General features: G+C 38.9%; 2 long non-coding RNA genes across 3 annotated transcripts; both read left to right on the forward strand.

Moving 5' to 3' along the window:
* The first annotated feature begins 2,666 nt into the window (after positions 1-2,666).
* Positions 2,667-8,364, forward strand: LOC146593877 (uncharacterized). The gene is made up of 4 exons (XR_014896288.1): positions 2,667-2,870; positions 5,401-5,493; positions 6,968-7,069; positions 7,607-8,364. It is a non-coding gene; the product is annotated as an uncharacterized LOC146593877 (long non-coding RNA).
* A 2,422-nt stretch (positions 8,365-10,786) lies between these two features.
* Positions 10,787-17,337, forward strand: LOC146593878 (uncharacterized). 2 transcript variants are annotated; one of them, XR_014896287.1, is made up of 5 exons: positions 10,787-10,806; positions 12,431-12,583; positions 13,598-13,716; positions 14,327-14,503; positions 17,082-17,337. It is a non-coding gene; the product is annotated as an uncharacterized LOC146593878 (long non-coding RNA). The 2 variants fall into 2 exon arrangements; XR_014896286.1 differs by lacking the exon at positions 13,598-13,716.
* The last annotated feature ends 3,894 nt before the right edge of the window (positions 17,338-21,231 follow it).

A 21,231-nucleotide genomic window follows, 5' to 3' on the forward strand; every position in this document is an offset into this window, starting at 1 on the left:
TGTCCAGAAATACATTTCAGAAACCCTATCATGTGATCCTGTTATACTGGGCTGTTATATATGGGATCCTAATCTTCCATATAGTATGCCCAAGAACAAGCCAGTTTCTCCAACAGACTGGAGGTCATCGTATCAAAGACAAAGTGATGGTAAGCATCACTAAATCAAGAGTCCATCAAAGAAATTAACCATTAAGAGAAATGCTAGAGAGAGTTATTGCTCTTTTTCTTTCATCCTTATCATAGCCTTCAGTGCCAGATGGGGAATCCTTACGTGTAAATTCCAGCCTGACAGGTCTGAAATAACCTTCAAGGCCCCCATAAAATATTAAAAGATGTTTGTGCATCTGTTATTTGCTCRTGCTGCTATGTATGCCAGCCACAATATCACAATTTTTTTCATTCACATCAATGGCAGCTTTCTGTTGCTGTGTATCTTGCATTTTTCTTGTATCTTCAGTTTTTAATTAAGCACCTTGTTCTTGGGCCTAAAATAGGTCTCAGATTTCCAAAACTGAGGTCATAGGTATGAAACTGCTGCACTGACCTTCGATATTGTTATTCACAACAGCATATTTTCAGTATAATCATTTCATTTAGCATTGTAAACATTGTGTTACGTAAAATTATGATGACAATTAAGATGTTATCCTGCTAACCTGTATGTCATTTTTTAAAGGAATGATCTCATTTTGCTGAAATATATTCATTTGYTGTTGCTGTGTTTCAGTTCACTGTGAAAATACATCAGTCTTAATGTTTCATGATAATGTAGAATTTTTAAAAATGCAAAGCGAGGTGAAGCCATCTGATGATGGAGCAATGTAATGTTATCTGGCTCTTCACATGTACGTTTAGTCAGGCTAGTCATTGATTTACACTGAAACGTGAAAAGTTCATTGCCAACCAAGTTATGTTTGGCTATACTGCAAGACATTTGTCGACACAGTTCTTGCATGTGGCAGGAAAATGACAACGTGAAGTAAAGCACCGAAGGCGTTGCTGCAAGGACAAATGGTTACAACCAGCCATGAAKAAATACCAGCTAGAAACTGCAGGTTACAAAAGGAGAAGGATTGTTGCGGAGCCTTAAAATAAATGTAACAGGGACAAAATGCCTCCTTAGTTTTAAGATGGAGTTTAACAGAGAATGTAAGAGCGCTGTGTGGGTAGGATCAGCAGTGCATGTGAACGCACGTCTGCTGGCTGTAGTCAAAAGTCCTATTAGCTATGGAAAGGAGGAGTTTGAGTAGCCTCAGCCCTTGTGGTTCGCTCTTCTGGCAGTGACTCATTTCCGGACTTCATGACCTGGAAGGTGTCTCCAGACCGTTTTCTGATAGACTTCTCCACGGATGCTTTTTACCCTGCTCTTTTAAGTAGCTTCCTTATTTTTATGTCATTTTTGTCTTTATGATAAAGCACTATAATTCTGTTTTACCTTTTCCTTGACCACAAGAGTGGTTATTTGGAGTATATTATAGTCGYTATTACATGATAGATCCTGTGTAAAGATATATATAAAAATACATCTTGAACAGATTTCCAGGTCCATTCAGGTGTGTATTTCCAGACATACTGAGTAGTTGCTCCAGGAAAGCCCATGAAGGAARTTTAAAGCAGCGGTTTTTGGCAGCATGCTGCGACCCCTCCTCGCCTACCTGTGAGGAGCMAGTGCCCACGGCTCAGACACGGCGCCACGCTGGCGTTGGGGGCATCTATCGATGACAGATATCGATAACACGGCCATCGATGTAACAACACCGACGTATCCTATCAATCGTAATCGATACCCTCGTTTTTCACCAGCCTCCGCGCCCCCGCTGCGGCCGGGTCGCCGCTGTGTGAGGGCTCGGACCCGCCTCCCGCCCGCAGGTTGCCACGTGCCCCCTCCCCCTCCCCTCCGCAGCAGCTTGCTGCGGTCGCTAAAATGGCGGCTGGGAGCCGTTAGGCTTCGTGCGCGGCGCCGCCGGGCCTTGGGGCAGGTAACCGGCGGCGGGAGGACCGRGCCGTCCCTCCTGGCGCCCGTCACCGCTACCGGAGCCGCCGGGCCGCCCCCCTCGGGAGGCCCCGCCTCGACACTGCCCGGGCGATGCCGCCATGGCGGCTTCCTCCCCCGCCCTCGGGGCGGTTAAAATGGCGGCGACGTGCGGCGCAGGCCTGCGACGGGCCGGGCCGGGCCGGGCCCCCTTGGCCGAGGGGGTGATCGGGGGGTTCGGGCTCCGCCTCCTGCAGCTCCCTCTTCCATCCTTTTCTAAAAGCCGTGTTASGTAACCAGCTGCAGAAAGGTGTCCTGGCTTGTGCGCTGTCCTCCRTCCCTGGCGACCTTCTTCCCTGGTGTGTTGAGTTTCTTTATCCTCCTTTAGGGTGTTGTGTTTCTTTCAGACCTCTCTTCTCCCTTAAGAGCTATTTTCCCACCCGTTCTGTTGTCCTGAGATTCAGCCACCAGTTTTCTGTTTCTTTGAACARAAGTTCTCGGCATTGTTCCAAGATTTTGGGGTACCTGATACCCCAGCTCTGTCTCCTTGGGGTTTTCTCTGTGTACACACAGTGGAAAGAGTTTTGGAGACTAATGTTTGTAATTAGCACTATTAATAGCCAAATTTAAAAGGTCTCAATTTAATTGTTTGTTATCTGTGGCCTTTCRTTTTAACAGTTTCTGAAGCTGGAAGAAGTAAATACTCTTTTGTTTGTTTCATCTTTTGAAATTAAATACCTAAGCATGAAAGCAAGTGGAGTTATAGTCAATCTGCAAATTTTGACTTAAAAAATCGACTTGGATGTTGATGTGCACAATGTCTTCAAAATAAGATATGCGCAAGCAATAGAGGTGTGGGAGAGGGAGGAGTGTTCTAACAGTTTTCTGCTTCTCAGGTAAGATGGGAAAGTGCGTGGCCTGAAAAGGCTTTTAGAGGAAGTTCTTAGTCCATTTTCCTCATGCACTAAAATAATGTCATTTTAGGGAAGATGTTCTGAGAACTGTTACAGCTAATGAACTTTTTTTTCCCCTTTAGTTTTCTCTGTGACTTACGTTCCCCATTATAATAAACTATTTTGTTTACGTTGTATGTCTCATGCTCTTCTTCAGCTCTAATAACTAACTAGTTTTKCCCAATGTTAAAATGCCTAAATTAAAAAAAAAAAATCAGGTTGTAAGCTAATGGCTTAAGGATATATGAAAATAACTTATTCACTCTTTAATTCAAGTCTGATACAAAACTTGCAAAATAGAAATTGAAAGGTTATATTTCTTTTAATAYGTATGCTATGATAACTAATTCTCATTTTAGTTCAATGATAAAAGGATTTGTTTCCTCTTGACTAACTCTGTCAAGAGTTGACAGAGATCTGGTTATAATAATTTCCTCAGTAACATAACAGTTATCTTTTATTTCTTCAATTGAAGTTTCTCTACTTTATATAACAAGAATCTACAGCTGTGTTGCTGGATGGGATAGGCTATCCTGTTAGTGGAATGTAGTGTTATGTAGATAAAAATCCTTTTTCATAAAGCCCATGTGCCATTCATGTAAGCACTTAGTATGATGTTTGGAACCAAAATAACCTTTGCTTGTGTTGTGTGACATAGTCCTGGGCAACCTGCTCTCTAGTTGGCCCTGCTCTGAGCAAGAGTTTGGACTAAGTGATCTCTAGAGGTCTCYGCCAACCTCAACCTGCTGTCTGYGTTCYTTTCTCAGAAACCAYATTAGCATTTCCATGGTCTCTGTAGTTCAGTTTCTGTCTSTATAATAGCATTTCTTCATCCCACAGGGATATTATGAGGGCATTAAATATTTATTTAGGTGAGGCAAATGAGTATATAAAATGTAGCAAATGTAGTATACTCACATATTTGTCTTGAGCATCCTTTTCTGGATGATGCTGTGAATGACTGTTTCATGCACGCATGGGGACCACTGGTAGTTTATGTTGTTCATGGGAGAAATGTCCTAGAGTTACAAGTGATAGATTTTTATCTGAAGGGAGGTGTTTTTGCATTATCTGTATAATGGTTTGGAGATTCTTCATAAAGCTGAGCATGAAATCTCTGTGCTAGGTTTTATGCTGATGTGGATCAGTGGTGAGGRTAAGCATAATGTTAAACTGTAGTGGAGATTTTTAAACGTCTCCCTTGCAGTGTTCCTTCAAATATACTAGGACAGTCCTCCATTGCCTCTGAAAGGGCCTGAAGCTTTATAGTGCTTAAATAGCTGTAATTAAATGATAATGGTATTGTAGTTGAAGACTTATTTAGAACAGATAATACTGATCACTGTCTTCACAGTAGCAATAGCATTCCTCTATATTTAGATTATAAAATACATAGGTATATATTATACATGCAAATGTTTGGCTTTGAAATTAATTACACAGTAATATATATATAAAAAAAAAAAAAAGCTTGAATTTAACATACCCGACAATAGTATCCTTTGGGCACATTAATTAGTCATTAGAGAGCTCTCTGGATGGTATGTTATGTGCTCCTTAAAAATGTTGCAGCAGCAACTTGTAGCATGTTACCTTTGCCTGTATTATAYTCTGTAGGGCAAAGATGTAATAATGGACTAAGGAGTGAGATATATTACTTGAGAGAAATGAGAAGATGGTTTTAATAGTCTTACTTCAACTTGGTGCTAGATAAACACGTGAGTATTTTCTGCCAATGGTACACAAGRTAAAATTGTTTGTTGCTCATCATAGTGTGCAACCTGAGCTACTGTCATTTGTCTTAGAGACCTGTGATTATCTTAGCTCTAGTCTTTGTCAGTTGTGACCTTAACTTTGTAGCATAGACTTTAACTGCAGTRTTAGGCAAAGCTTTTGTAAGTTGACTACCCAGCAGGGTGCTAATAAAATACAGTATTAGTTGATTCTGTGTATGGAAACCCCCAAAATAAAAAAAACCTCTCACTTACCTGTCCACCATAAAGATTTAGCTGCATTACCAAAAAAGGATATGCTTTTGTAATTGTGAAGTTGTCTGTAGGAAGTGAGGGCTCCCAGTGAACTAAATTAGGAATTGCCTGCATTGGCGTGATATCAAGTTATGAAGACTTTGCAACTTCTTATTACCTATTCCAAAACTGACGTATTTATTATATGTTGAACTCACTGCTGTGATTTGTCAACAGAAATATTTACTACGTCCAAGTGTTTACTTTTGACTATTGTCTGTCARAACTTATTTTACTGGCATGTTTCTTCCTTTACTTTGCCCTGTATTTAACTTAGAGCYGTAAGGTTAAATTTACAGGCATACTTAAAGGGCACTTTTTTGTGACTGTAAAATGAGTGGGTATAATACAGAAATTCAGACTTAATATCATGTAATCTTTGCAATGCTGTTTCTGCAGTAAACTGTGTCAGAATCATTTTATCACTCTTTTTTTTCTTCACCAAGACCACTACCAGAGAGCGGAGTGCAGCTGATATCAGCATTTCCTAGGGRCTTTTGTCTCAGAGTATTCTGTTCTCATGCTTTCAAGATAATGAAGTGAGTCATTGTCTTTACATCTCATGTGATTTATTATAGACGTATCTGTAATGCTTTCCGAGAAAAATAGATCTTTTGTTMAGACTTGTGCCTTTGAACTAGTAGGCTAGTTGGGAGTTGCTTAACCAGGGAGTTGTTTTGATTTATTTTTTTTAATCTATGTACTGAGAAAACTTCAACAGAAGTGGAGCTCGTGGGAGCTTTTTGATGATTTTTCTTTTTATAGATATACTTTGGCATCAATAAAGAATAGGTTCATCGGCGCTTTTTAATCTACATCCATGTGCCAGTGTTCTTTTAATGAAAAAGTGAGACTTAACTGCACTGATTGTAGATTGGTAGTTCTGATAAAGGAGTACGWTTGGTGTCTTGAAGGAAAAACTACCAACTTTTGAAGCTTCGGGAACGTGGAAGACTTCCTAGACCAAGTCATCAGTATAGCTTGTACATTAATATCTCCATCCAATCCTGATGTTAACATGAGATTTATTTATTATCTGTCAATCTTTTGTCATGAAGATAGCAAGGTGAAGCTGTAACARGAAGTGAAATAAAACAGGGAAATAAGACTTAAGCATCTAGCCTAACCCAGAGGATATAATTGTCAGAGGAAGTATCAAATTACTGCCAAGTATAGAAAGAGATATTTSAAGGAGGAAGGAATCTACAAGCAACAGATGAAAGATCTGTGAACTGCTGAGTAACTCAAGTTGAATGTAGACACATTCATACTTGGGTGGAAAATACTTGTAATTCTTGCTAGATACTCCATGATAACAGTAGTGACAAGCTATTCWGCAAAGAACAGAGGGATAATGAGACAGTTTTCTACCTCCTTTAATGAATTTCTCAATAATAAGCCCTCAATGACTAACAGCAGGCAAGCARCTTTCCTGCAGTGGCAACTTTTTTCCTGATGCACACTAATGCTAGAGACAGCATGTCTATAGACTTTATAACTTAAAGGAAAGAACCATAGCTGCCTCTCCTTCTTAGTCTGAGACAAGATTCTCAACTAGTTTTTATACTAGAAGTGGTATAGAGGAACTTTTCTTTAAACATGGGATATCCCTGTTACAGTACAGACAAGAGTGAGAGTTGTGGTGGCCACCAGATCAGCTCTTGGAATAAACCGTATAGTTTATGTATGGAGTAGTCTCTTCTGATGCTGAAGGCTATGAAACTTCCATATTCTTCATGGGTCATGAGAAAAAAACATACAATCCTGTTCTCTTAAACATAGCTCTTACAATTCTGTAAATGAATAGTTATAACTGAATCTTATGTTTCGTGTGTAGTTAGTGCTGGGATCAGGAGAGAATTGTTTCCTCAAGTGYCCAGTTKGCTCTATGTRTTARTGTAATTTAGAACTGTGGTATGATTTAGAATGAAATAGTTGATTATGAAGAGTGTGTGTGTGTGTGGTGTATTTGTTTATAAGCCCCTTCTCATTTGAGAAATTATTTTCTTTCAGATCATACTGGCATTATRGTATGGTAATAATCAGATAGTGTGTTTTTAAACTTTGCGGAATGATGTGTGGATCAATATATTCATTAGTGGCCTGAAAAAGAAGGTAAGGGGTAAGGTGGTAAAACTTCTTATTGGGTTGTTGAGGGCACAACATGAGGAATTACAGGAAGACCTTATGAGTGACTAAGCAATAAATTTACAGCAGTAGAAATTAGGGGAGGGAGGAGGCAACTGTCTTCACAGAATAAAGTACTTGGTGCTGGCRATCATCACTCAGGAGCAAAATTTTGGAGTTCATGATGGTACTCAGCAGTAATTAAACTAATCAAATCTTGGGCATTAYGAACTAAAACAGAGGACAGAAAACATCGTTATGCTGCCGGTTCACATGGTAGTGGTTTGCCTGGGCTTGGGATGCTGATTGCATGAAGTTCTCTGTTCCCGTCATCTCAGAAAGGATATGGTAGAACTGGGAARGGGATGATCAAAAGCATAACATAGCTTCCATAGCAAAGATGACTGAGTGGGCTGGGATTATTCAACCTGGGAGAGACGATTTATAGCAGATACTGAATGTTTACTGAATCTGAAGTGTCATGAAGTGTCTGGGTAGGAAATGACTATTACTTGTCTCTTCCAGTACAAGAAGCCAGATCTTCAAATGAAGCTAGTAGGAGCTAGTTCTAAAGCAAAAAAGAGGTGATGTTTCTCGCAATGGRTGGTGGATCTGTGAAAGTCCTTGCTCGTGGATGTTTTGACTGCAAAAAGATAAAGGGAAAACAAGGAGACTGAGCAACTATCAGAGAGAGATTGAGGGTTTCCAATAGACATTYTGTCAGACTTGGGATATTCTTGGAGCTGATAGAAGAAGCTGAGGGAGGTTGTGAGGAAGTATTGTTTGCCCTGTTCTGCCYCTTCCCTGGACATTTGCTTACAACCACCATTGGAGGCAGGTTACTGTGCCACATAAACCTGACTGTTCTTACTGACAGATAAGATCTTTTGGACAGAGATTTAACCTGATTGTTCTGTCACCACATTATTTTTCTTGTTTTGTAAGTGGGCTTCATTTTGCTCGAGTCTGTGCAAGCTGGTCATGACTCCCTCTGTAGGTAACAGAAAGCAATTGCTAGGATGAATTGCCTTTTGGAGATGCTTGTATCTCTGACCAGTCAGAACAGATGGATTTTCTTGATGGCTAGTATGTCCTTTGGTGACCAACAGCTGTTTAGGGTCCTTGTGAGTTTGATTTTTATCTGCCACTGGTCAGAAGTCTGCAGCACCTAGGCATCTATCATGGTAACTAAATGACTAACGTTGTTGTATGTTGTACTGATCTAAGTAAAGACTRTTTCTCTAGGAATGAGTGTTTTTTGCTTTTTTGTTTTTTTTCTTCCATCTAATACACTTATTTCAGTCTATAATAAGTGTATCTGGATATTGCTATTAATGAATTGGYTTTGACAAGAGAGACATTGAGTTACTGGAGAGAGAGACCAGCACAGGGCTACGAACATGATCACAGGGCAGATGCTCCAGTCCTCTGAGGAACGGCTGTGAGAGCTGGGCCTGTTTAGCCTGGAGAAGAGAAGACTGAGGGGGGATCTCATCAATGTCTATAAGTACCTGAAGGGAGGGGGTCAAGGGGATGGGGCCAAACTCYTTTCAGTTGTTCCATGTGAAAGGACAAGARGCARTGGGCAAAAACTGAACCACGGRAAGTTCCACCTGAACRTGAGGGGGAATTTCTTCMCTGTGAGAGTGACAGAGCGCTGGACCAGGTTGCCCAGAGAGGTTGTGGAGTCTCCTTCTCTGGAGGTATTCAAGGCCCGCCTGGATGCAACCCTGTCTAACRYGCKCTAGGYRWCCCTGCTTGAGCAGGGAGGTTGGACTAGATGATCTGCAGAGGTCCCTTCTAACTTTACCCATTCTGTGACTTTTCTAATAAATTTCAGGGTGATGCTTCTAGACTTCAGCATGCTATCYGTGTCTTCTAAAAGGTAAAAGATCTTTCTATTTAAGTATTCCTAATATAGTTATTTTTCTAGAGAGTCAAAGTAACCARATCTTCCCACTATAGGAATATCTGTTTTACTAGCGAGAACAATGGATTTTGTATGTTTTAAAGAAATCCTGTGGCTTACTTCAGAAATTGGCAACATCCCCTAATTTGGGGGTGACTCAGACTGAATATTGTATGGAATCAGAGTGACACCCTTCATGGGAATGGACTAAGTCTGCCCACTGGTTAAGAGAGAGTGCTGCTTTTTTCCCCCTTCCCCTCCAGCTGATRTTCTCCTAGAGTAAGTGCTGTTAGCCTACTTCCATGTCATTCCCTGCCAGTACTATCAAAATGTGATTAAATGGTTTTTTTTTCCTATAAACAGTCTTGTTATCTACTATTTTAGAGACAGACAACAAGAAATAAAATCTGTGAATTGTCTGCTGTCTGCCAAGTCAGTCAATTAAAACTCTCCTCCACATTTTTTTCGTTTTTAACGAGCTAACAGCATCTGGAAGTAATTATGAGAGCAAGTATAGGTACTGGCTGGTARTACTACAACTGCAGCACACTGCCAGGGACTTGTACTACCCACCAAATCCATGCTGTTGGAGCCTAGTGTTCTGGCTGCACGTGTTTTGTTYTAAAGTTTTTGCAGTATAGGTGGATTTAGAGCGGGTTCTCAAATGCATGACACCTGAGCACTAGGACTACCTGTGGTCATGGAAGGAGATGAGCCTCCAACTCAGAATTTCCTTCTGGGGAAGCCTCTTTCTCTTGGCTAACAGAAAGAGAATAGCTTCTTCAGTCTGTTTCATGCTAAGTGTTAAGTCCTCCTACCTAGGATTTTTAATCTTAGGCTATTTTTAAATTCATTTTCTGAAACTGAAACGAAACTGGAAATCACTTTCACTTCATCTGTTTTGTATGTTTATAAAAAGAAAACATAATTTACTGCTTCATAATTATGTCTCCAAACAGTATTTGAAGTGACTGGAATGCTTAATATTTTCACTGTCTCCCAGGAGAATATGATATGAACTGTTTTGCATATTCTTCATGAATTTCTTGATGTTATTGCTAGAAAGTGATATTTCTGTCACTGTTAGATTTTCATTTAGGGTATGCTACAGAACTAGTATTTTAACTTTCTACTGTTATGTGGATTAACTCATTCCATCATCAGTTTCTGGGAGAAAAAAAAAAAAAATTTGGTAGGTACTGGCTTCTGGGCATGTTTGTGTGTTAAAAAATGCAAAGAATAAACAACGGTATATCCATAACTAAAAACGATAGATAACTTTGTTTTGTTGAAAAGGCAAGAAGTTATTAAAAACTGACTCCCATTTTGCTTACCCATATTTTTTCTTCTTATAATTACTTGGTAATGAGAGAAGTTTTTTTTTTTTTTTTTTTTCCTGCAAATAAAATGTAAATATTTTGATGATAAAGGCAGTTTTCTCTGCCTACTGGAATAAAATTGTGGTAACTGAGCAAGTTGTAGAATCACAGAAAAATTACATGCTGTATTTAATAGTTCCTGATACACCTGAGTTTAARGAACCTCTGAACTAAGCTTTTAAACTCTTTGCCCAACCTCGCAAACATTTCTATGGCAGTTCATTGGAAGATGTGCTAAAATAATTCTACAGTTAACTTCCTCATGATAACAAGATACTTGAAGTCAGTCCTAGTGTCAGCCTGGGTGTTAATAACCAGGTTTGTTTTGTTTTTGTTTGTTTGTGCAGCCCTTGTGAACTGATACACTGTGGCTCAGAGAAGATTAATGCTGGAATTCTTCCTGACGTTCTGTTTGATACRACTCCCATCTGATGCTTGTAAGATAAAATTATCTGTGCCAGAGTCTACAGCCTTGTTAGTTCTGTTTTTCTGATAGTTTGGTAGCTTGGCAGATGATCAACTCAAGACGATGACTTGAAGACCTCAGTTCCCTTATCTAATGTAAAAAGTATCAAAAACTTTTCCGTGTTCCTGTATCCCTCTATCTTAGTTCCAAATGCTTATACTGTTTCTCTGGAATGGCTTACATTTGGCTACTTAACATTAGGAATATGTTCTATTTTACTAAAACAATAATAATAATAATAATAATAAAAGAATGATCTCTTTTCTTTTATGAGGTCTTGCAGACATACTTTTTTATTAATATGGACGTTGTTGCACTTCAGTAGTACTAAAACTTAAAACCATTGGCTCTAAAGAAAGAGCATCTGTTGCTTCAGCAAAACAAGCCAGATTGTCTGAGTTATTAAAACAGTATTCTTCAGCTCTGTGGTCCAACCATCAGCGGAATGCAGTTGTCTGCTGGAATAGTGTAGGCTATCTAGGCATGGTATATTTAGCTGCTCTAGCATCTCCAGTCTCTGCAGAGCTCATTATAGCAGAGTACAAGCATGGCTTAAGCTGTTTGTGTCTGTTTACTGCTATCAGTATTAAAATAGCTGTCTYGAAAGAAATGTGTTGCTCCTGTGATCATACAAGGAGTGTGTGTTTGTTTAAAGAATACATACCTTCAGTTTTATTTTTGGGATATCYTTAGTCTTGCAACTATAGGAAAACCATCTCCTCTTTTTTTTTTTCTTCTTCTTTTTTTTCCCCTCCCCTTCAGGTGTTTCCTCAAAGTAGTTTTGTTCAGTTACCGTCACTAAGAATATCAGGCCTCAATGTTTGGGACTATTAAGCATTCAAGCTTGTGTACCTGTTTCCCTAGAATATCCTCAGACTACAAGTGTCACTGAGCAGGGCTCTTCTAAGACTGAAGGAGACTGCTTTGCTTATTGGGCTTTTTGGTTTTTCCTCTCAAGCGTTCAGCTAAGATATTTCAGGGTAAGACTATTTAAATTATGTAGGAATATTAAATRAAATGGAACAGTAGGAGGAGCTGGATGCCTTTGTCATCTGTACAAGACAGGAACAGTCTGCAAAGTTTGTTTCCTTATAGATGAAACTYTAATGGTTTTTCTCAAAAGGCTACAAGGCTGAGACTCCTTCCTTGAACAGAAGGAAACAGTGTTTCTTTCTAAGTAGAGTAATTGAAAGGCTGCTGTGTGCTTTATGTTCTGAGTGCTGAAATAATTCACAACAATGGAGCATCTATAAGATAGACCAAGCTACAGCCAGCTGTGAAATACTTTCACTGAAAGTTGTAGTGCATGTAGCTGTCCTTTGCCTGCCTTTTATCCGTTATCTTCTGGCAATGTTCATTATTTTACTGTTTCCTAGTTTTCAGCAGTGAGTCTTACGGATAGCTGGATGGCACTCTGTATTTAAAAAAAAACAAAAAAACAAAAAAAAAAAAACAACTTATTTCTCACAGGAGAGAGAAAATTCAAAGGAACACTCCTTAAACATGTTTTTTCAAATTTTGAATTTTGTCAGATAACATCTTACTGTTCTGAGAAGAAAACACTTCTTATTGAGGTGTAAAATGTCTGTTTTCAGTTTTAACTTGTTTAAAGGACGGTTTGGGAATGGATCTTGTGTTCTGCTTGTGTTCTGTTTCATTTCATGCCTGAAATCAAAGTCAGCCGTCCCCATGGATGGACATGTGGAACTTACCCAACTACGTTCCACTATAAGAAACAATACTTGCAGGTAAGGTGAAAACTTCCTTCTCTTTTAATACTTTCTCAGTTTACTGCTATTAATCTGAATGGCAACTCAATTTTTTCTTCTGTACAAGAAGAAGGCCCTATTAACTAGGCTTCTTATCTTTGAAGTACTTTAGTCAATCTCTCTCTGAAAGTTTTTGTTCCTAAACTAATATATATATATATTTATGTAATTTGTGTGATCACATAAATAATATCCTATTACCAATGATCTTCAGTTGTCTTTGACAAATGTTTGAGTGGTAGAAAGAAAGGTAGCTGTAACCCTCTRTAACACAGAATAGCTGTCTGTCTGTTTACAGGAGGGTGACCTTACAGTGGTTTAGTGCTAAATCTTAATAAATAGTTGGCTAACAACCCCCTTCCCACTCCACTCTTAAGATAAGGCACTGATTCCATCCTAACTGCTTGGTAGCATGTAGGGCATTGGTGCAGCTTTTTGAAGTTCTAAGCCAAACAGATTCTAAGCATTGGTCTGTTCTCATCCAAACTATGGTTTTCAGTATCCAGTGCAAAATTATTGTTCTATGTGTGGCTACTAAAGATGAAAATATATTGGTAGAAATACCATTGATAGTTGAAATTGAAACCAAACAATGCTAAATGTGCCACCACCATTATTCCCAGCCAGCCCCTTGCTGCCTTTCACTTTTCCACAGCTGTTTTCCAGATAGTTTACTTGCATTCTTCCATTTAAATGTTTGTCACTCCCTCCCTCTTTCTTTCATGTCCTGCTCTTGAACTAGGCTTCTTAATCTGAATATACAGTTGCAGAACTGTCTGCTGGCTGAATTTGGGGCTTGAAATAACTGGAGTGCTCACTGTTGCTGTTTTGAACTCACTATGTTGAAGTTCCAGTAATAAGCTAAAAAAAATCACTAAATAATTGTACAAAATATAATTACTTCTTCTTTAAGATCTAATCTGTCATTCAAGATTGTCTTCATTAACTCGTTAGCCTATTGGTCGGTAACACACAGTATCACCTTCATTTAAGGTGATGCCACCCCTGGATTCCTGATGACAGCTGTAATGTATTTTACTTTGTGGCAAGATGAAACAGCRATGCTAGCAGAGTACTGTAATGTCTTAGCAGAAGAGTATAATCTGATGTCAGTAAGTCATCACATTTAAAACTCCTACAGATTTTTTTAGAAGGAAACTTATGGTGTGCCTGTAAACCACCTGACCTTTTTGAACTTGTCTATATTGGTTACAATTCTCAGTCATTGCCTTACAGAAGACTTAGACAAAAAAGGARTCTGGGCAACAAGAGCCTTAATTCTYTGTATTTTGTAGGATGACATCCATCTAACCAAATTTATGTGTACCATATAGGCACCTTTATCTAAAMCAGCTGCATTAGGTGTGCTCAAGGGTTGCAAAGGTCTAAACTTTATAATTGGACTAAGTAGATTCCTTTGAGCATATGGAAGCCTTACAACCGAGGCTACACTGACTGCAGAAAGAACCTAAAATGGGTAGGTTATGTATGACTGCCTAAAGTAGTGTAAGGCAGTAAAGAAATTCATCTAACTCTTATACTTTGAGCTTTGAAGACATCACAGGTTTGAATGTGACTCTGAAGTGAGTATTTTTCATCTGTTTCAGGAAATCTTCTTTTTTCTTTTTTTTCTTTTTTTTTTCAGAGGGCACTTAGTGTTTCAGTTGAAAAACAGTACCATCATTGAAAGGGAAATGAATGTGTTGCCCTGTTTGATTGCAGATTTACTAGGAGCACTTAGAATAACAAAAGCACAAAAAGAAAGAAGCTGTTCAGAAGACAGGAAACCAAGGAAACAGTGGCCCCCGCAGGGTTCAAAACCAGCTTCAATGTAAGCTCTGTGACTTCTCTTGCACAGAAGCAGGTGCATACGCAACACATCCGGAAAGACATCAGAAGGTGGGATAWGTCTGTAGAATTATGGACATAGCAGAGCATGCTTATGTTCTGGAAGTGTGTACAGCACTTAAAAGATGCTTTTTGAACATTTCTGAAAGAAAAATTGCAATWGAAATGCATGTTTTCATTTACTGCTGTAAATATTTTGGTATAAAAACAGTCATTAGAGCAGAACTTCAGTAAAGACAGCTCTAAAGAGCCACACAAGAATCTCTCAAGAGTRGTAGTCCATCCCTTCCCCCAAATTCCAATTGGGAAAATTTCCAATTATATTGTTATTGGCTTTTACATATTTATTTTTGATTTCTGAGAAAATCTTGCTATTCTCATGAATGCTTAATGTGAGTGACTCACATTCGGGTGAAGATTTTCTACATTTTTGTCAATGCTTACTCAGTAAACTTTGACTTGTTTCAAAAGTGAGAGGACATATCTTAATAGAGATCTTCAAAACATAGCTCTCATAACTTTATTTCATCAGAGTGAATTACTTACCCACACCAAAAATATGTATATTTAGACTTAATCACCAGTTCAGCCTGTGTTTGATCACCACCAGTTCAGCCTCCGGTGATCATTGTATCATGACAAAGCACAATAGCATCTGCCCTACAGCAGAACTGTGGGCAGTCCAGAAATATTTCTCACTGAGAACATGCTCTTTTGTSTCTGATTCACTGACAGTGGGAATCAGAGAAGGAAGTAGTAAATGAGAAAAAGTAATGCACTCTTCCTTTACAATGCTTCTGTGATATAATAGCAAAGGTTGAGATTGGTAGAAAAGCTACAGTGTTGGGCTACCTGTGGAATACGCACTCGTAAATGGGGAATGATCTTTATCACTAGAACAGAGGAGGAAAATAGCATACTAAGAGAATAAACCCAACTTTTATTGGTGACGTTTTGTGCACCTAAAGTTGTTGGGTAATACTTTGAATAAAACTGTGTTTATAGTTCTTAAACACCTTACTGAATTGCAGAAGCTAGGTATAAAGTATTAAAAATTTTAAAATGTCTGAATCATGAAGAAAATGCTGTGATATCTGTCCATTTCCATAGGAAATGATCTCTCAAATTCCTGTGAAAATGTTCATCGCACAGAACAGCGTTAGCCGGGACTAGAAACTATGATCTTATGTTGAAGTATAAGCATTTAAAATTACAAACAAAAGCTCACAGTTGCCTTCCAGACATGTTACGTAGCTATAGTTGTCATTAAATTGTTTAAATGAGTATGCAGATTCAAGACACCATATGGAGTTTTCTTTGTCCTTCTGTTATCAGAAATAGAGCACAGCGTCACTTAAGGAGCATTAATAATAGATAAGTGAGGCATTACAGTTTTGCTTTTCAGATGGCTTGGAGTTGCCTGTGATTTAATAAAAAACAGGTTCAATGCTGYTGGTAATAGTTTTTCCATGGTTTCKCTCAAAAGAAACTGAGCCCTCAATGTGAAGGTTGTAGTGGGAGTCAGCATTCTCGGAAAAGTTTGGRGATTTGGGGTTTTGTTTGGTTAGTTTTTTTTTTTCTCCTTTTAGGAGGTGGGAACATTCATCTTATCCTGCTATCTGCCCAGAAATCTAGACTTTTCCCTCTTACAGAATATCTCAGAGCAGCTACCTATGCAGCTTTCAGTAAGGAGGATCTTCATTATTTTTTTCTTCAGATTCATTGTTTTCTTATTTTTTTAATTATTTGGATAGTAGTGTTATGARTCCTACCACCATAATAAAAATGTGATAAGAGTGAAAAATGACAGAGGTGATATATTCTGTGATTCTTTGTGCTTTTGAGGGAGAATTTCTTTTATGGTTACTGCAGTCATCCTAAGAAGATTACCAAGCAGCTATAAAATCCTGCATATGCTCAGTAGTCTCACAGAACTTTAAAATTTTTAGAAAGAAGCTATTTATTCACCTTTTTTCATCCTTATGAAGTCATATGTCATAATTGCAGGTCAAAGGGTTTCCCTCCTCCCCCCTTTGACTGTTTTGATGGTAAAATAGCAGATAATTTTCATCATATAAATAGACAAGTAAGAACTTATCACAGAAGTTGATATGTTCCTAGCAGSTTGTGGTCTTCCAAGAGCCAAAAGCAAGGCGGAGTCCTAAGAAAAGTGTGCTGAAGTGTGATATTTTGAATCCTCTGTACTGCTCAGCTGCTCTGTTAAAATATTACTGATAGCAACACTTTTTTTTTCCAGTAAGAAGAGACCTATTTTTACCTTCTGATTTGCAAGCAAAGACTAGTACTTGAATTTTTCAGAGAGATATCTATGGTAGTCACACTTAGCCTTTACAAAGCTCAGACTGTTGCTTTGCTGAACACTTACAAAGAATATTTTTAGAAAAGTTTTTAAGGGAAGTCTCAAATTCTATATCTTAGTGCTCATTCCTGAGAATCTAAAGCTTGATCGGTTTGTCACACTTTTTACTTGAGATAAAGCAAAATTCCAGAAGTACTGAAATAGTTTTTTTTAAATCAATTTTTTTTCTCCTGAATTTCATTGTTATAAACCTGACTGGGGGATATTTATGTTGTGATATGTTTTCTTTCTTAATTCTTTCATTACCAGATGAACCTGGGCTGGAAGATCCCCACTGGAAAGCTAAATTGGATGTTTTGGACTGACCAGTACAGAATGAGAAGATGTTACAACCAGTGCACAAGAAGAAAAGAGTCATAGTTAATATCTGTTAAGAAGRACACCTTCAGCAAATGTTGCTGTGAGTGGTATACTGGAGATCCACACAGCAACTAACACTTCTAAGCTACTRTGAGTGAGACGTGTTCTGCTTTTTATTTATTAATATGTTTCTATCATTAATATCCCCAGAAAACATGTTGATGTTGCTCACTTTTTTTTAGTAAAGGGGTTCATCAAAGTGAACTATAGTTCAATTTCCAGTCCAGCTGTTTTTAAATGAAATGTTAATTGTTTTGCATAGTCATCCTGAGCTTGATATGCAGTAGGAAAAAGGATTATTTACATACTTTTTTTTATTGTACTTAATATGTGCACGACCATATTATTTTTTGCAATGATAACTGACTTCCTTGACCAATACTGAATAAGCAAACATTAAAATTCTATAGCTGCTCATGTTAAATTTTGAGGAAGGAGAATGGAGTATTGGACGGAATTACAGGCAACGGCTGTATAGCCCAGCTTGTCTGAAACTTCTGTGGCCAAATGCAGAAGCTGGTTTTAGAAATTTGCGTTAACAGCATGTGGAACAATTTTACAAGCATAGTCACTCTGAACTTGCCTCTCTTTGCCCTAACTATTTATTAACTCTTGTTAGGAATGAAGTAGGAAATACTGTGATGGTCTAATGTTAYGACAGCAGAGTACTTCTGCAGGATGTGCTTACGTAGATGCAGCGGATGGAGAAAATTAAACTGACTTTTTTCGTTATAACAAGAGAGGAGTAGTTTCAGGCTAGATCATAATGTTTCCTAGAAGACTGCAGCTTATTAATTGCACTCTTACTTAAAAACAAAAAAAAGCTTTCCCCCCACAAAACTGTAAACCCCACAGAGGTTTCTGGCTATAATACACCTGGTCCAAAGCTCATCACATCTTCCCTGGAAGGACTTCAGTAGATTTCAAGGTGGATACAAAATCCTTGATCCCAGTTTTCAAAGTAGCTGGTTACCTTAGCTGTAGGTGAGTGTTGAATACATTTTTGCAATATAATCCTAGTTGCTGTGTATTGGTCTAGATAATGATAGTGATCTTCTAAATAGCTTTACTTTCCAGTTTCCCTAGTGTGTGCAGGAAGAACTGAGGACATCTGTGCATTTCCTTCCTACTGCTGTCTTCATTCTGTTCAGGTTCTTGCTATTTCATCTACTCTTTCTCCTAGCATGTTTTAGAAACCTGATAGCTGGCTTTCAGAAGAACACACAGATACTTGGAATGGACCCCTTGCCACCTCCTAAAAATGCATTTAATGCGTGCAATAGAAAAGAAGAGAGAACTGAAACGGCAGAGGATAGGGGAGATAGAAAGAAGGACAAAAAAGAGGAAGATGCAGCCTAACAATGCTATTGCATTTGTAAGATTAAAAATTGGAACCATGTGAACATTRTGAGAGTTTGTTTTAGTCTATTGTTTGACAATTTTAATAGCTTTTTCCTTTATATAACATACTGTAGATCATTTTAAATTGTACTCTATAATCACTACAGAAATTACACTGTTCCTTAAGGGCGAAGTTGCCTATAGCAACAGTTCCTTCCTTTCTGTTATAGCTCTTACCCCTCCTACTCTCTCTCTCTCTAGAAGAAATTCTTGCTGCAGTAAAATAGGTAGACAGAGGCAAATACTGCTTTAAAAAAAAATCCTCTGATGTTTGTCTATGTGGCATACAAAGCAAAGCACAAGCTTACTGTGTATCTTTAGATATTTTCTGTATTTAGATTTCCAGCCTGGATCAKGCAGTTTCTAGCCATCTGAAGTGGCTGAAATTGCCAGAGTCTTTTCCCCTTTTGGAGGGGGATCTAGCACTTTGTGGGCTCCCAACTAGGAGCAGTGACACAGGTGCTGAACGGTACAGACATAYGTAATTGGTTTTTTGTTTTGTTTGTGTGCAAAATTGATCAACCGAATGTGTGAAGGATTTCTTGTGATGTGGCTTTAATGTTTTGTAATGCTATCTTGTAATGCTATGGAAAATGGCAAAGTGGGGGAAAAATAAATGAAGTTGCACACTTCTGTGTGATGTTGCCAGTTAGCTAATAGATTGTCACACACTTCATAGTTACATTCTTCATGTAAACCTTACTTTTAAAATGCCTATTCATATTCTTTCATGCTTTTTGGAGTATTCTGAACCACTGCTTTTTAGGACTTATTAGAAATTTTATTTCTGGATTGTTGGTTTATCATCAGATCTTTCTTCCTTGAAAGTGTATTTGTTTTGGAGGGTAAAGCAGGTTCTGTTTAAACATTCTGGCTTAAGAATTATAAATGGAACRAAAATACATATTTGAAGATGGATGTACTTAAGTGCTTCTGTAGTTGTTTAAACAGATGCATTGCATTTAACCGGTACTGTGCCATTTTACTGAACTAAATGTTACCTAGCTAACTGGCTCTGCTGGAGCTGCTGCCATCTGTCTTGCACACTTATGCAATAGAGATTCCATAACCTCACATGGACAAAAGCCTTGATTATGATCTACCTTTTGCCATATGATTAACCTCATTTGTTGCTGGTAAATCAGAAAGATTGRGGAGTATGCAGATTGGTTTATGTGCAGTTTCTAGCCTTCTGCCTTGGTCAGAACAGAAAAGAGGATACAGCAGTGCATCCACTCCAAAGAGATTTYCTTTTTAGAAATTAGGAAGTAAAAACATAAAACACTGTTACAAGTRCCAGCAGAACTGAAAGAAGAGTCACTAGGGCTAAAAATAAGAGTTTAACTGATGTGACAGGATAGGGGACATAGATGCCTGTAAAAACSAAGAACCAGATATGAAACATCTCTGTAAGTGCTGTGCGTCACGCCTTGGTCGTGACACATAAGCATGGGCAGTGCAGTGAGGGCCTGGCGCTGCTAGATAAAACAGCTGCCAAAAGCCAGTGCAATGACCTGAGGCTGTCAGCTGTAACGGCAGATCTTCCACTTGTCTCTTAAGCACAGGGGCAAGGGCTTTCCCGCAAAATTGCTTTCTCAAGGGGTATAGATTTGTGCAAATGCCACCTGCTCTCTAAGGGTTTTGTGAAAATATCTGTGCTGTCTATGCTCCTCCTGGCTGGAGGAAGGAGGGGAGTCCTCAGAACAGCCAGTCTGGCTCCTGCAGCCTGCTTGGCTGTGGGATTACTTTGCAAGTAATATAGGGGTGTATAATGCCTTTTGGACCTTGTGTTGTAAAGGGCTACAAAGATGATCAGAGGGCTGGAACATCTGCCCTGCGAGGAATGGCTGCGAGAGCTGGGCCTCTTCAGCCTGGGGAAGAGAAGACTGAGGGGGGATCTCATCAATGTGCATAAGTRCCTGAAGGGAGGGGGTCAAGGGGATGGGGCCAAACTCTTTTCAGTTGTCCCATGTGAAAGGACAAGAGGCAATGGGCAGAAATGGAAGCACAGGAAGTTCCACCTGAASGTGAGGGGGAATTTCTTCATGTGAGAGTGATGGAGCACTGGACCAGGTTGCCCAGAGAGGTTGTGGAGTCTCYTTCTCTGGAGGTATTCAAGGCCCGCCTGGATGCAACCCTGTCTAACACGCTCTAGGTGACCCTGCTGGATTAGATGATCTCCAGAGGTCCCTTCCAACCTTACTGATTCTATGATTCTAAGCAGTGTTTAAAGGTCCAGTCCTTACCTAGGGTAAGGACACGCTTAAATGGTCCTCCCTACTTCACCGTTGAATTGGCAGTATCACTGGTGAGAAGTTTGGGTCTAAATATAAAAATCTTAGCTCTAAAAAGGAACATTTACACTTAATAATGTTCTCTTTAAATGTCTGAAGTTCATGTCAAAGACTGAGATAGCCTTTCTGTGCTAGCAGAAAAAAAGCCAGCACTGCTTGGCTYACTGAAGGTTGGCATCTGAAACCAGGTCAACTGCATGGTGCTCTGGARGTGCCTCCTTTTCCCTTGGCTGTAGAGAAACCAAAGGTCAATTGGATCCTTGGCCTTAGGGGATTGATTTTTACCTCYCATTTTAGTGTCTAGAGAGCAGGTAGGAAGAGTTGTCTGCTTTTGTGACATGTAT

The sequence above is a fragment of the Rhea americana genome, unplaced genomic scaffold, assembly GCF_003343005.1.
Source record: "Rhea americana isolate MKP2758 unplaced genomic scaffold, rheAme1 scaffold_278, whole genome shotgun sequence".
In the NCBI taxonomy this organism is placed as follows: domain Eukaryota; kingdom Metazoa; phylum Chordata; class Aves; order Rheiformes; family Rheidae; genus Rhea; species Rhea americana.